General features: G+C 44.9%; 1 protein-coding gene across 2 annotated transcripts in view; it reads right to left on the reverse strand.

Annotated features, from left to right (window-relative positions):
* UBE3A (ubiquitin protein ligase E3A) overlaps window positions 1–1,388 on the reverse strand; it is a 49,818-nt gene extending 48,430 nt beyond the window's left edge. For both annotated transcript variants that reach the window (XM_008931951.2, XM_018084154.1), the window contains exon 1: window positions 1,277–1,388. The gene's annotated coding sequence lies outside the window, so the exon portion shown is untranslated. The remainder of the gene's footprint in view (window positions 1–1,276) is intronic.
* Window positions 1,389–12,807: the final 11,419 nt, after the last annotated feature.

The raw sequence follows: 12,807 nt of genomic DNA on the forward strand, positions 1-12,807 counted from the left end.
CACTGTTTAGTATCTTCACTGACAGACAGCGGGATTTTAGTGCTCCCTCAGCAAACCTGCAGATGACACCAAGCTGTGTGATGTGGCTGACAGGCCTGAGGAATGGAATGCCACCAGGAGGAAACTGGACAACCTTGAAAAGTGGGCCAATGGGAATCTCATTCAACAAGTCCAAGTGCAAGGTCCTGAACTTGGGTCAGGACAACCTCTGGTGTCAATACAGGCTGAGGGATGAGGGAATTGACAGTTGTGCAGAGAAGGACTTGGAGATACTGATGGCTTGTGGACCAGAATGTATCCTGGGTTGCATCAGAAGCAGCAGAACCAGTAGGTTGAAGAAGGTGAGTCTGCCCCTCTACTTCACTCTTCTGAGACCCCACCTGGAGTACTGCATCCAGTTCTGGAGTTCTCAGCACAGGAAAGACATGGATCTGTTGGAGCAAGTCCGGAGCAGGGCCACAAAAATGATCACAAGGCTGGAGTACCTCTCCTGTGAGGAAAGGTTGAGAGAGCTGGCGTTGTTCATCCTGGAGAAGAGAAGGATCTGGAGAAGCCTGACTGCAGCCATTCAGTACTTACGGGGAGTTTATAGGAAAGATAAGGGCAAACATTTTAAAAGGGCCTGCTATGACAGGACAAGGTAATGATTTTTAACTAAAAGATGGTAGATGAGGACTAGATATAAGAAAGGAAATTTTTACAATCAGGGTGGTAAAACACTGGAACAGGTTGCCCAGAGAGGTGGGAGATGCCCCATCCCTGGAAACGTTCAAGGTCAAGCTGGACGGGGCTGTGAGCAACCTGACCTAGCTGAAAATGTTCCTTCTTATTGCAGGGAGGTTGGACTAGATGACATTTAAAGGTCGCTTCCAACCCAAACTATTCCAAGTCTATGGAAAAAAAAAGTAGTACACTCCATATTAAGCAGTCAACTGGTACATCAGTTCAAGTTTGTCCTAAATCATCACTGCTGTGATACACCTCTGGTGACAGTCCCACTTTTGACATACTACATAAGGCAAGCATGATCCTCAAAATGAAATCATGTTAGTATATGAAGCATGTTTTTAAAGTTATTTGAATGGATGCAAACAGCAACACTTTTCAATGAAAGTACTGGGACAGCTACATGCTATGAACACCCCTTTAAAGCCACCAGACTGAAAAAAAAAGTTCAAACCTCTGCTTTGCTAACCAGAAGTTTCTGTTAAAACACATACACTTCTGCTCTAAGAAAATGCAAGTTGCTTCAAAAGAAGCAAATCACCCCTCTTACCTAAAACAGTGAAGTGAGGGTCCAGAGGGAAGCCACCCATTTAGTTCCACTCAGCTGAACAACTGCAGTTTCTCCTAATTCTTCACCACTCTGTAAAACATGGGCAAAGAGCCATGCAGGATGAGCATGGAAAGAGTATTGGTAAAGACTGACTTCCACCCCCTTCCTCCATTCATCAGTTTGCATAATACAGGGAAGCAGGCTCAACCTATTAAGGTAAGTAAGAAGTAGTTAATGCTTCCTTTAAGAGATTCACTCATAAGAGTATTTTCTGAGACAGAACACCATGGTAATATTTAATTTATAATGTAATTTTTCACCCAGTAAGTTATTTTGTCCATAAGTTCCGTCACTCCTAGCCACAGCAAGGTGGAACTATTCAAAAATAGCAATTTAAAGTGCTATTTAGTCACGTGTTATATTGCCAAACCTGGATCTCAACATTGTTTCATTTTCTTTTTCATGTTTCTCCTATGAGGTTATTTTCTGAAGAAATGTGTCACCAGCTGGTGCAGCTACTGAAGTGTGGCTTCCTTACAAAATGTTACCTCTAGATTGTATTTGCTGGCCTTCTGCTAACCAACCAGATATGTCAGACACATTAGTATTCATACGAACCAGCTTTTTCCCAAACTTTTATTCATGGACAACACAACCTTATGAGGCTGTCAGGTACTGCCTGCAAATACCAGAAGTTAATGCAGTAAACGCTGAGGTCAAAGTATCTAAGGTGACAAAATTAACTTCAAACAAGAGATTTGCTCATTGCTGCTGTCTCTGGGAACCAGCTATTTAGCAATGCTTACAGCACATTTCTGGGAGGGGGGAAGGAGTAATTTTTTTTTTAAGTAAACAACATACTCTAGATTTTTTTGTTACAGACCCTGGTAACAACTTTATTAACCCTCTCCTTCCATGTACAAATCAGAATTTGATTAATGACAGGAAACTTTTCAACACTGCTTCTCTATGGAACTATAAAACTACCTTAAATATACAGGATAATTCAGAAAAATTGTAAAACACGCTTCCTTTGTTTAAAAATCAATATCAGTTCATTAATTAGAGTGAAGACCCAGCCCACAGTACCAGAAATGAAGACTGATGCTGGAAATGAGATATATGCCTACATACTTCATGAATTCTGTCCCCTTTTCCCTCAATTGCATGTTCTATTTTTAAAAATTAGTGGCTTTTATCTTCAGGTGTATGAATATATCAGTGTGGGGAGGGAGAAAGACATTTCCTGTGCTTAAAAAAGATGAATTCTCTCTGGACAGTCACTAAGTAAACTGAAACTAAAAGTAGCAGAGGGTGGAAGAAAATTCTTTCCTGTACAGCCAAAATTAAGATGATGCACATTTACAAATGGTAATCACTAAATTAATTTCATCATAAGTGTCATATCATGTACTACACTAATTATTGTTTATTAAAATGTTATATACTTAAATATGTTCACAATTAAGCATGTTTATTACTTAAAGATATTTCTACCCCTATTATTTATTCAGTAAATAGAACCTGTGAATTCAGAGAACTAGTGAAGAAAATGTCAACAAGGGACATAATCATAATGAAACATAATAATTTGATACTGTGGTACATATGTCATTTCATATTTTTGAAAGAGAAGTAAAATTATATGAAAAAGAACCTGTTTTATTTTCTCAAGTCAATTAGAATAGGGACAACCTCAAGGTGCTCTAACAAGCTGAGAACATCCCTATATGTATTTAACATATACAGCTAATTTCAAATCCATTCACAAAAGAATCATTGTTTGCATGTTTTTAAGCAACAGCAGCAATTAAAAAAAAAGACTAAGTTTTGTTTGGTATTGAAAAAAAAGGATTAAACACACACAACTTCAGAGTTCTGAGGAGGACTTGGACTGAGAAATCCAGGCGTTGAAGCACACTCCTGTGAAAAAGTCTCTGCTTTTTCAAGCCTGGCTTTTTCTACACGGTCACAGAACCATATCCCAAAACAAAACCAAACAAATCAACCGCTGATATTGCCAAATTGGTGGTTTTGTTTCTAAATTCCTAGGATAAACTCGGGACACTCCAGTGAAGAGAAATAGCAAAGAACTCTGATAAAATTAAATTGTTAATTCCATTAGGAAAGATGTTACATTAAAAAGCAAACATTTACACCAGAATGGAAGGTATTTGTAAAAGAGATGAAGCATCTATAATATTGCACAGAAATAATTTCAATTAAAGGTATTTTTCAGCTTTGTAAACCTAAGCGGTGGACTAGGTCTTCTTTGAATGTTTTTCTGTATTGAGTTGACAGAATATTACTATAAGGAAGACAAGTCATAAGCACTGCAAACTACATCTGTTTTAAAAGACAAACATAAGTGATAGTTTTCTTCACATATCCACAGCAGTTTAGCAATGCACATTTAATATTTTCAATTCAACACACTCATTAAACGAGTTTTACCATGTTTTCCAATTTCTCAAAAGTACCTTAAACTGCTTCCATGATAAAAGGGCACAGAGTATTCAGTGCCACCATCCAAACCAAGCAGTTTGTGAAAAGTGTAAAGCCCGTTTCCCAGCAGTTTTCATTCTTATCAAGAGGTACCTCTCACCACCTGCATTATTCTCCCCCACCAGTCATAGATGTTTAACAACACAGTACAACCTCTAAGAGTGTAGCTTCTCCCTTAGCAGGGAATCTCTCTCCAAGTGGATGCTATTTGCATGAATTAGGAACTTAATCTTATCTTTTAGACCTCTCCCTTTCAAACCAGTCAGCCAGTCAAAAAAACAAAAGATAAACTGACAATACAACCACATAGGTCTTACTTTGTTAGGAAATCAAAGTGAAAATTGGGTACAATTTTCCACTGAGCAACTTTTTGCTAGACGTGCAAGATGCTCGACAGAGCCAATCTGAGAAGCCAAGTTCTCACAGGGCTTCAGGTCTGCAGACTCCTACTGAGGCAGGTAAGTTTCAATACAGACAGAGGGAGCATCCCTGAACTGATGTGTAAGACACGTGGTTTGTCTCAGAGTTAGAACATCAGACACATTACACAGAAGGAAATACAAACAAGTATTTTCATTAACTGGAGGGAAAACAAAAAAGGAATAACTGCAAGTTTATAGATTACAGGTTCCTGCCACTTAAAGGAGAGTCGTGGAACATGTTTTGTTTCCTAAGCAGTAATAACTTCTGAACGACCACAACACATCGTCTTAGACATCTGATTTACAAATCAACAGTGAACCATAACATCCTTTAAGAGAAATACTGCTTAAAAACTGAAACCCAGAAAGACCCGCAATCAGGAGCGACCGATCACATGCATCATCAAGGCTGCCTGCGCACAGGTGAGCAGATCCAACTCCTCAGGCTGCGCAAGAGGTAACACGAGCAAGTGAGCGGAGCCACTTTGTGAAGCAGGCCCTGCACACCGGTCAGAGACCCTCGCAGCACTTCCCGTTACCGCAGCGGCCGCGCCGACGGTAAACGAGCCGGCTACTGGCTCAGGGGCATCCCGCGGGAGCAGCCCCGGCCCGGGCAGCGGAGGGCAGGGGCAGGCGGGTTCATCCAAGGTCGCCCGGCGAACCCGGTTTCCCGGGGGGGCGGGGGAAGCCCGGAGCCACCCGCCCGGCCGGCCTTCCCGCTCCTGGGGAGCGCCGGGGCGGCTCCACACCCGTGTGCCTCCCGGGGAGCGGGAGAGGACCCCGGGGTCGCTGCCTCCCGTCCGCCCTCCCCACCCCGGCGGCGGAGAGCGGGCAAGGCCGCTCTCCCGCGATCTTATACGTTTTATTATTTTTCTCCCTCCCCTCCAGGCTGGCGTGAAAACCAGGCGCCATCCCCGCTCCACCCTGCGCTGGTACCCACACGGACCTGGGCGCCGCGGCGCTGCTCCGGGGCGCTCCCGCCGCCGCCGCCGCCCGGCTCATGCGGGGCCGCGCCGCGCTCGGGCCGGGCCCGGGCGAGGAGGAGGCGGCCGCCGCTGCTGCCGGTGCCGCCGAGCCGCGGCACATGGCCGGGGCGGGAGAGGAGAGGCGGCCGGGCCGGGCGGGCGCGTCTCCTCCTCCTGTTCTCCCTGCTGCTCTGCTGCTGTGCCGGGCCGAGCCGCGCTCAGCGCGAGCCCCGCGGCCTACCATCTTGGGACAAGTAACAGTTTGCGGATGTCGGCGCGGCGCAGGGCTCGGGGCGCGGGGGGGAGGGCGGGGTGGCGGGAGGGAGGCAGGGAGGACCGGCTGTGTCGCCGGCTTGTGCAGCGCGGGCGGGGGCGAGGCGAGGCGAGGCGGCGGCGCGCTACAACCCCACGCGGGGAACCATAGAGAGCGCCAGACGGCGCCTTCCGGCCTGTGCGCTTGCGGGGCGCCCGCGGAAAAGGGCGAGGGCGGGGCGGCGCCTGCGCACTCACGCATTCGAGGCGAAGGCCGCCAATGTTGGAAGAGGGCAAGGGGAGGTGTGGGGTGGGCCGGGGCTCCTCCCGCGTCAGTGAGCGGCTGTCAGCCTGGCGCGCGAGGCGAGCGAGGCGGGGCGGGGCGGGGCCGCGGGACGCCTGCGTGCGCAGTCGGCAACACCGGGGGGGGGGTAGGTGCGAACCTCGCGGGCGGGACGAGGGCGCGGAGAGGCTCTGGGGGTGCGCGGCTGGTCGGCAGCGCGCACACGTACACGCGCACACGTACACGCGCACACGTACACGCGCACACGTACACGTGCACTGCAGGCGCGCACACATATACAGGCACATACACATGTATACAGGCACATATATAGACACACACGTACACATACACGTACACAGGCATATCCACACACATGCACACACATGCAAACATATACGTACACACCCACACACCCATACGCACATATGCAGACACATTTACAGACACACATATACAGACATACACATATATATGCACACATACACACATATACATACACACACACATACACCCAAATATACACATGCGTGCCTGCACACAGTCATACATAGACACATATTTACGCACATACATATACAGACATAGACGCACATATACATGTACATAACCATGCACATACAGACATTTACGTATACGAACACACATGTCACACATAGACACATGCATTACACATGTGTGGGTTGACAGGTACACATACGTACATACACACCCACATGCAGGCACACGTACCCTGGGACACGCACATAAAGACACATATGTAGGAGGCATGTATGCAGGGTTGCACATGCCCATGAGCACACACAGGTGCTCTTGCGTATGTGAATGCGCATGCACACGTCACACACATGCACATATACGTGCATGCATGCTGAAACACGACAGGCATGTGGGTGCACATGGATGCACACACATATGTACAGACCCTTGTATGCACACACACACACACACACATGTACACACACACACACGTACACACACACACACACATGTACACACACACATACACACACATCCAACTGCGCTTGCAGCCATGGAGGCCAGGGCACAGCCCAGGGATTGCCAGCACAGCAAGGGGCCATCACTGCTGCGTACAAGGAGAGTGGCCGCCACCAACTCCATGCCTTTGGCAGGTCCCCACTGAGCCCCACCACAGACTCTAGCCCGACTGGTGGGCCCCATGGCAGCCCGCCCAGGGTTTATCGGGTTTAATCTGGGCAGGCAGCCAGGGCTGGCCGTCAGGAGGGAATGCTGGAAGGGGAACGGTCAGTGACCTCTGGAGGGGAGCCCATGCTGAAGCCATATGCTGGTCTAAGCACAAGAGGACAGGCAGTGCCAGGCCTGGCCAATCCTGCCCTGTCCAACCCCTTGGCATGCAAGCAAGGAGAGGATGGAGAGACCAAAAACGGGGAAGTTTCCTTAACGTGGGAGCAGGCCTGCTGTCCCAGCCTGCAGCAGTGGGCAGAGGGCCACCATAGTGTAAATTTAGGTCACCGAGCCTGGCGATACTCAAACCCAACACCCTGGGGTGCACAAAGGGCAGAGCTGACCAACGGGCTGGGAAGGGTCGGGAGTGAGGCTCAGGGATGCAGCCTGTAGGTTGGGCAAGAAACCCTCTGATCCTCTGATCAGCCCTGCCTGAGGCCTGGCTCGCTCCTCTGCTCTTATGAATAGTTTTTCCATTGCCTCCTGGGTAATTCCTTTCCCTCCCCTACCTACAACTAGGTCTATGTGTTGCAAGTACTCTTTTTGTGGGATTTTAAAAACGTAAGTAAAAGTTGCATTTTGGCAGGTCAGTGCTGAAAGCAGGTTGATCAAATAATTTCAAAATTGACAAACGCATGCGAAATATGACTTTTTTTGGATATTGAATTTTTAAGCTTTAAATATGTGGATCTGCAAGCATTGAAGGGGAGAAGGAGCAAGTAGAAAGAAAAAAAGGAAAACCGATCTGTATGTTTTTTACATTATCCCCTAATAAGGGGAATTAAACAGAGGTGGTTTTATTGTGGCAGAAAGTATATTTTTTTGTTTTGTTTTTAAAAGTGTAAACTAGAAATATGAGAAGTTCTCAAATGTTAGAATAAGCTGTTAAAACCATAAACATAAATTCTCAAAAACATGATACTGAAGCCAAGGTCTGGGTCAGGAAATGAGTTTAAGAACACATGAATGTATAACAGTTTTTAGCACAATTATGGAAGTCCTAATATGTATGTTGCAGGCTAATAGCTGGTAAGACCAGTGGACTTAACATCATTATGCATCAGTGCAGAGTCCTAATACTCAGAGGGAACATGGTGGACAGATGTATAATTGAAATATTAGGACTGAATGAAGTATTCTTGTCCTTCAGTGTGATCTGAAAGCAGGCTACATTGTTGTGCTCAGATGGACATTGGTAATCATCTAAAAATAATCACTGGAATGAGCACAGCCCTTCTGCATCTGGAGGCTCACTCCCACACAGTAGCAAAAACTGCCAACTTTCATGTATTAAAATTTCAGATTCAGGCCACAGTTTATTGTGCCATGAGCTTTCCTGTTACCTCAGAAATAATAATATTGAGAAAACTGGATCTGGAATATGCACTGTCTTACTGCTTTTCCCTTTCTCTGTTGCAGATCCCACATGTCCAGTCCTTATCTCCTGCTTGACTCTGTGGATGCTATGGGAAGCATGTCACAGTATAAACCCAAGTAAACAACATCACCTGGTCCCCTTTTACTTACACAGCCAGTCTTCTCATTGCTGGTCAGTCATTATTTGCTTTTGGTATATCCATGCTGGCTGTTTCCAGTCACATTCTTGCTATTATTGAGTCTGGAAATAATCTTCCAGAGTTTCAGGTGAAGCTGCTCAACCATACCTTCCATGATCTCCATACCCCAGGGGCCTCTGTCCCTTAGGGATCTCTCACAAATGCCATGATCATTCAGAGATGGCAGAAGGTGTCCTCACAATGACATTGGCCAGCTCTCAGTGTTCTTTGTTGCTTTCCAGCTGATGCTGTGAGTTTACATATGTGCAGTTTATCCAAGTATCCATAGCTTCCTCCTCTTCTGAAAACATCATCTTTCTCCCTCAGGCTTTGCTACTACTCATAGGAATCTGGGAGCTCCAAGACCACACCATGCCAGTAGGCATTCTTTTCTATGTCCTGTGCCACTAATGCTCTGCCTCATGTAGCAGCAATGCCACAATTTCCTTAGTCCTCCTTTTGCTTCTGATGTACCTATAAATCCTCTTACTGTCCTTCACATCCCTCAATTGTTTTAACTCTGGTCTAGCTTTAGCCTTCACAATCTTATCCCTGCATGCTCAAATGGTTCTCCTAAAGCACTTCCTGGAATATGTCCCAGTCAATCGTTGCTGGAAGCTGTCTCCATAACTTTTATCAAGACATTAATTCATCTTGTTTTCTTATAGCAGAAGGAACGCGGACTGCTCAAAATCCTATCCAGGGTAGGGACACCGTGGATTTATATGATGATGGTCTTTTTTACCCCTGTCTTTCCAAATAGCTGACACTTGACTGGACTTGGGTTTTTTGGCCCTCACAGAACATGAAGTGTATTTTTTTTCCATGGATTGCAATCCTGAGATCTTGTCCCTGCTTAGTAATGAACAGTTCACTACCCGTCACGGCACTGAGGTAATATTGTTTAGATGTTTCTCAGCTTTTCCTCTGAACAAACCAATGCAATTGTGAGGAAGAGGCAGATGACAGCAGATGGAGAAGATATGCAGGATGGATTAAGGTGATATGTATGCTAGGGTTTATTTATCGCACTGACTGGATGCAGAGGTATGGGAAGGAAACTTCTCTGAATATGACGCAGGTATGAAAAGACTCAGCCTTCCTTCTGTTTTAAGAATCTATGGGACAAATCACATTTTCAGGGGACATGCAATATTCCCATTAAGGAATATACCCAGAACAAATTGCAACATAGCAGTGTTTTATGGATTACCAAACTGCAAGATGGATTTCACTTTGATTCTGCTAGGGATAAGTTCCTATTTTGGGGGGAAATACTAAATCACTTTTAGGTTCTATAGCATGTGCTTGGTACTTTATTTTACTTTAAGAAAGCTTGACTAGCCACGGCTTAACTCTGGCCATTGATGGGCCCAAGTTGCTTCTCTTACAACGGGGATAATTGTACTTTCCTGCCTCATTTAAGTATGTTGCCTATTCTGAAGTGCTTAGATATTAGGGTACAGAAACGCTTTTGCTGCCATGATTGCTTTCACCTACTTTACACTGGTATAGTCAGCTACTGGAAAGCAACTGAATCTGCCCAGTGGAACAGGTTCTGAATTTGGAAAAATCTGATTGGAATTCCCAATGGAAAAACCACCACTCTCTCCCTACTTCCTTGCTAATCCCTGCAGATTCAGGGCCTGAGTATGGACTGCAGCTGAGGGGAACAAACTGTTTGACTGTATTTTGCAGTGATCCCCTCAACAGAGCAGACTGTGGTGAGATGCTCCAATTACATGACTGAAGCAACGTTTGTTAAAAAAGTAAAAATCAACAATTAAAGCTAATAATCTGGTCACTAAGTAGAAGTCCCGCAGAAAATCTAGTCTCAGCATTTTAACACTTGGAAGCAAGCAAGGTTTTTTTAACTGCTGAAGGGAACAAATGTAACTTCCTGATACACAAGTTGTATGGAATAGTCAGTGTTTTCCAGCAGGAGGAAAAGGACATTAAAAATAGAACCCCAAACTCATTCACCACTTGCTTGTGATGCTGGAGAAATGCCATTGTTAACCAAGTCTGCTGCATATTCATTTCGGTAATGTTGATGTTTCACTTCAGAGATTTGTAGCAAATAATTTCCTCTGGAGAAGTCTTTGTAAACACACACAAAGCACTGTGTGTGTCCTGTTCTCATTTAATTTGAAAACCCCAATACAAATGACCTGATAATACTATGTTTTTGATATTGCTTTTAAATAATTATGTGAGTGAAAGTTACATAGTGAAGCTCTGTAAGTGTAACCCCTTAAATGATAAAGGTACACTGAAGTGTTCTGAGCCTTTTTGAGCCAAACCAAATGCTTCAGCTTGCTGGTAGCTGAAGCCTTTATGCATCCTTTTGCAGATAAAAAGATAAGGGAGGCAAAAAGTTCATCAGCAATAGAATGAAATACTGAAGTTCTGAGTTAGTTGTTCCTCTTCTGTAGGCATTTCTGAAGGGCTGTGCTTCTGAGTCCTGAGAAGCATACTTGTTCTCCCTTTTCTCCAGATAAAGAGAGGAATTGGTTTCTTGGTTAAGCTGTGATGTGGAGGTTCATGTTGTCTTGAAGTGGCTCTCATTTCTGGCCTGAAGACTTATCTCAACTGAGTGAGGTTGTTTCAGTTCCTCCCTGCAAGCTGAAGGAGGTTTCACGATGCATTTTGCTGAAAGAGGATTGTCGGGTAAAGTCTTGTTTCCCTGAGTGCTTTGCCCAGCCCAGTGGCCTCTGGAAGGAAATAGGGTGAAAAGAGAAGCAGCTCACATGCATCCCTTCGCCTCCAAGTCTCGTGTACCATCTTTCTGCTAGCCTTGCATTTACCTCCTCCAGTCTTCTTGAAGGAGCAGAATATAGATAATTTTGTTCTTTCCTGTGGGGTGGGGAGTTTGTGGTCTGCTGCAGGTCTTCATGATGTTTGCTTTGCTCACCTGTGCAGATAAACTGGGAATACTCTCTTTTTTTGGCCATTGTGCATTCTTTCCAGTTCTGTGCCTTTAGGTTGCCAGCACTGCAGGCGTTTTCAAACCATTTTTTTCCACCTTCCTGCTCTCTGCTGTCCTGTATCAATGCACTTTTCTACATTCAAAACCTGACCCTGGTTTCTGACGTGTCTGGTTTCAGAAAGAAGTCTCAAACAGTTGCTGTATCTGTGAAAGATATTTAGGAATGATGCTTTTGTTTACTCAGAGATTTCATGGGGACATCTTGGTATATTCTGCAGCACGCAGCACTCCTAAAACTGCCTTACATTACATAGCTGTGCAGGTTTGGGCTAGCCGTTGTTTTGGTTGTAGAAGAGGAGCCTCACTGACAGCTGTTTTTTCTGACCACATGCCTACGTTATTTTTCCTAGATATATATAGAAGTCTGACTTGCTGAGCAGAGCAAAACGGCTTTGTGCAATTAATGTGACATGCTTAATAATGCTTGGAAGGGTGCAGGCATCTGCATTTATAAACCTGCTACAGCCAAAAAAAAAAAAAAATCTGACAAGCAATCCCAGTGCAAACACAGCACATGTTTTTCTAAAAAAGGGACAGCACAGTGCCCAGTTATAAAATTGCTTTTGAGATGAAACACTCTGTATTTCCAAGAGAAACTTATGTCATGCCAGAAACTTACTTTATCCTTGGGTTATCCTACACAGTGACAAATTCAATTTACGACTTTTTTTTCTTCTTTGGCATTTTAATTTCATAATTACTTTCCTATTTAAACAGCTCATTCCTTGAATGCAAAGTATGGTTTGGTTATTAGCACTGCAGTGGCACCTTGGTGAAATCAGGTTCAACCAGCTCTCCATATTTTTCCCAGTCAATAAATGATTTTTAATAGTTCATCATGACATAATTGAAAAGTTGAAGGCTCAGATAATTAGCATCAATATACAGCTTTCCAGACCCAGCATTTTATACATCTGCTTTACTAATACTGTTGTCTGGAGAGGTTTCAATTTGAAAAGGAGGGCACTCCTGAGGGGTGCCTGCATGAAAATGAGACCTTATTTAGCTTGAGAAGAAAAAGCATCAGCCACAGCTCCAAGGTCCCTTGTCTTGGGTGCAAGGTATTAGAAGAGAAGCCCATCTCCGCTCCTGTCCTCAGCAGCAGCACTCATTTTACTGTACATGTTGCTGCTGCAGAGACAGTTACACCAAGTTCAACCTCCTGTAGCTATTAAGACCTACCCTGCAGTATGACCTTACTCAAAAGGTAGAATATACAACTCACAACATTTCTTCATCAGTGTATAAACACTATATTCTTGGCTGGCTGCCCCTTTCAGGAAAACAAGAGGAGACTGGGGAGAAGATGAAGGGTTGGAACTGCCTCACATGCTTTCTCATAGTGAATTGCCT

Source organism: Manacus vitellinus, unplaced genomic scaffold (genome assembly GCF_001715985.3).
Source record: "Manacus vitellinus isolate BGI_N305 unplaced genomic scaffold, ASM171598v3 scaffold_7_pilon, whole genome shotgun sequence".
In the NCBI taxonomy this organism is placed as follows: Eukaryota; Metazoa; Chordata; class Aves; order Passeriformes; family Pipridae; genus Manacus; species Manacus vitellinus.